The sequence below is a fragment of the Asparagus officinalis genome, chromosome 8 (genome assembly GCF_001876935.1).
Source record: "Asparagus officinalis chromosome 8, Aspof.V1, whole genome shotgun sequence".
In the NCBI taxonomy this organism is placed as follows: domain Eukaryota; kingdom Viridiplantae; phylum Streptophyta; class Magnoliopsida; order Asparagales; family Asparagaceae; genus Asparagus; species Asparagus officinalis.
The window spans coordinates 108,396,460-108,400,744 of record NC_033801.1 but is presented as its reverse complement, the minus strand read 5'-3'; positions in this window follow the sequence as shown (position 1 = coordinate 108,400,744).

Here is a 4,285-nt window from a genome sequence, read left to right as displayed (position 1 = left end):
GTTACCCTGACGCTATAGAAGGGTACAGTGACGCTAATTGGGTCACAGATTCTAACAGTGTAAAGTCAACATCTGGATATGTATTTCTTTTTGGTAGTGCAGCTGTATCCTGGAAATCATGTAAGTAAACAGTGATTGCCATGAGCACCTTGAAGTCTGAATTGATTGCTCTTGATACCACTTGCACAGAAGAAGAATGGTTAAAAGATCTTATCTCTGAACTTCTTTTGGTCCCTAAACCCTCCCTCCTATTTCCATTCACTCTGATTCTAGATCCACCATAAAGCTTCTAAAGCAAGTGCATGTAAATAAAAAAACTCAATAGACATATTCAAATAAGATATAAATATGTACAACGCCTGTTAGGCAAAGTTATAATCTTAAATTTTATAAAGTCTGACAAGAATCTTGCTGACCCTTTGACTAAGGGATTATCCAGGAGTGTGGTTCTGGATTCATCGAGGGAGATGGGGTTAAGCCCATAGATGTAAAACTCCGTAAATTTGAATATTTTATGATAAATAATGATAAATATGTTATATGGTGAAAATAACATATTTTGATGTTTGAGTATGATAAAAATTGATTTGAGATCAAATTAATGTATATTTGTAAAAATATGAGTGCAAATGCACAAAGCATGCACAAAGGCCAAAAGAGTGAAAATCTGGGAATAATGACCAGTTGAGAGATTTTATATTTTACACACTGATACATTTAGAATTTGGAAAAGTGTAAACAACCAAAGTTGTAGGTCTCTTCAATATATTTCCAAAAAATCTTATATCACCTCATTCCGAGGTCGGATAAGAAAGTTACAGCCAAAATATCGAAGGTTGTTTTCCTAGTCAGACTACGTTTCCTGGTTCGGGTCAAACAGGGTTGTTTCGGGTTTGACTTTATAAATACCTGTGTTTTTACAAAAATTCTTTTCTTTTATCATATCTATGAACCCTAGCAGCTACCCTCTCCCCTCAAAAATCCTAAATCTTTTTCTTATGAGTTTGGAGAGCTTTGTGAAGCAAAACACTAGCATGAGGGCGAGATCATCGACGTGTGGAAAGGGAGAACGGGTTGTTCATGCTTGTGGTTTGCTTGCTGATTATTTCAGAGGCTTGCACATAATATTAAGGTAAGATTAATTACATCCAAACCCATCCCCATAGTTAAATAATTAGCTTAGAAGTTTAATTTGTGTTTACATGCTTAGATCTTAATCTAATGTGAAAAGATTAGATTTTTATTGTTAGATCTTAAACAAATGTTAGATCTACATGTTTTTCTTGCTGTTTATAATAGAAATATGATCATGATCATTAGGGTTGATTTTAAATTCGTTTTTATCTTGTTAATCATGTGCTAATCATGTCTAAACCCTAATTTGACTTTTAATTGAGTTTGCATGTGGATTAAAGATGAGAAAACCCTAGGTTTGTGATACCTAAGTGTTAAAAATATGATTTAATGAATGATTATCTTTCCTAAGTTGATTGGCAATCATGTTTATGTTTAATATGTTAAAAGTCAATGCTTTAGATTGAAAAATTTTGGTTAAACTAAAGAAAGAGGTTTGATTCGTTGTTTTGAGCCTTCATGCATGTTTTAGGGTTTAGAATACAAATCTAATGCATAAAATTATGTTTATAATTGTTGAGTTGTTTCCAGATATTCATTACGGCTGTGACATGGTTGCATACAAATTTTATGAAGTTTTAGACATGTTTATATCGAGGAAACACGACGTGAACACGACATACACAAAGAGCATGAGAATCTGGAAATTTGGTTCACGGTCGACCGTCACGGTCGACCGCGTGCAGGACAGAGACCTGGGTAGTCTCTGGAGCCCGTCGCGGTCGACCGCCAGTTGGTTTTGGCTGTGCATGTTTATTTGAGTGTTTTTGGTTGTTGAACGAATTTCTCGACCTTATGATGATAGACTATGACATTAGTGATTTGTTAAACACCTGGAATGATGGTGAACTTCAGATATGGACATGCACACCGAGATTGGTGCATGTATGCTAGATTGTGTTAGATTGACACACTTTCGACACGAGTTAAATTGATAAACACATATGAATAATGATGTTCTATACGTATCCGGAAATAGGGAGATGAAACCTATTTGCCGCAGAACGATTGAGTAAGAGTATTACAATAGTATCGTTATTACATGTATCCGGAATAGGGAGATAATAAAAACCTATTTTCGTAGGGCGATTGAGTAGGAAATTACAAAAGTATCGTCATTCCATGTATCTGGGATAGGGAGATAAAACATATTGCCGTAGAGTGATTGAGTAAAAATATTATAAGAGTATCGCTATTGCATAAAGAGATGCACACATATATGTGTTATCAGTTATAGTTACTCTCATGTTAGATTATCCATGAGTAGGGTACATTCTTTGGTTTGTGGCATACATGATATGACCTATGATGATTTTTGAGTTGAACGATATTCTCTTATAATTACGCCAACTACTTGAGAAGTAGTTCGAGATTGTAACATTGGTTCTATATAATTGAGGCTTGGAGTATTTCTTTTGAGTGCTATTTTCATTCATAGAGTTGGAATTGGTATTTAAGGATCTACAATTTAAGACATATAGTATATATATGAGGGTTTCCTTGTTTGGATTATTTCGCTCGACGTACTACGTCTCGTCTTTTACATGTCTAAATATTAACTTTATTAGATACGGAGAAAATGATATAGGTAGACTATGCTTAATAGATAGAGCCTCCACTTCATTTAGCAGCACTTCCCCTGGGGGCGGATGGAGGTGATCTTGTTGTAGTGCTCTGACGTTTTTGTTGTTGTTCTTTTTGTTTAAATTATATCTTTCAGGCAGATCAGAGTTTCGGAGAGCCGCAGGATGACGGAGTTCTAGCATAGTCACTGTCGCACGGTTTTAGCAGTTGAAGCTCTACTATATAGTTATGTCCATTGTCAAACCTTAGAGTTGTATTTATTTTGTAGAGGCTGAGTGCCTTAATGAGATTTCATTTGACTCATTGTGTTAAGATGTATTTCAGACTCAGAGATATTTTCATTCTATTTCAGTTGGGCTCATTTGTTGATATACTTCTTTTGTGCATATCTGATTATGTACTACTTCTATTATTTGCCTGTTTTATACCTTCACCTATTTGTTGTTTTCACTAGAGAGATAGTGACTGTGATGGTGAAACATGTCGTAGCATGGTGTTTGGTGCTTGGCAGGTTTGATAATCCTGGTTTCACCTTGGACTGTAACCTTGTGTGAACCCTGGGCCGTCACAATAGATGAGGTCACTGACAACGGCAACCCAACCCTTATTTAGAGATGTAGTCCCAATGTTGGTTCAATGTGGTAGAAACAAGCTGGATAAGTGACACTCGTGTGGAGCATCGATCTAGATATATTTATATATCATTATGTAGCATCTGCTACTACCCCTTCTCTATGATGGCGATGCTCTTATGATATAGCTGGTTAGGCTAACTTTTACTCTTAATAAGTCCAACGCGTTTATTGCAGAGGCTATGATATCTAGCTGTAGTACCCTTGGAGGACTTACCTACATGAGAGGAACCGTGATGTCCGCGATTAGGGGGAGGCTGGGTTAACCCCTAGAAACTCTCATGAGTTGGTTATTTGAGCTTGACCTTTAACGCTCAACCCGCTTTGCTCAATAGATGAAGACGTATTATATGTGTTTTCGTCAATACCTGGTTCAAGGGACCTAATTCAAGGCCTAGTCCATTATGTCCCTCAGGTGGCGATGAACTCACTAAGGAAATGTTCAAAGCCGAAAGCTAGCTCTCTCGAATTCACAATACGAAAGGTTGCCCAACCTATATCCTTTTTATGATTTTATTGATTTTGTGTTTTCAGTCAATATTTCCTTTTGGGGGAGGGGTAGGGGGGACTGTTGGATATTTGTTCATGAAAAGGCAATTTTTCTTTTGTGAATAGTCCCACATTGGAAAATGGAAAGAAATCCAAGAGGTTTATATTGGTCCCCATTGTATTAGGCTTTGAGTTAGTGTTTTGGGCCTTATATTGTTTGGGCTATTGCTATCACACGCGCGCGCGTACGCCATGCCTCGCCACGCCGTACATGCACACAATTTTGCTTCACAGAGTTTTTATTTTTTATCGTTTTCTTCCGCTTGACCCGTTAGTAACGGATGCGGAGTTGGCGTGGGGAGTTACGTGGATAGTGCGTAACGGATGCAGAAGAGGAGCAACGGATATTCGCCTCCAGCCTCTATATATACCAGAGCTCTCCTCCT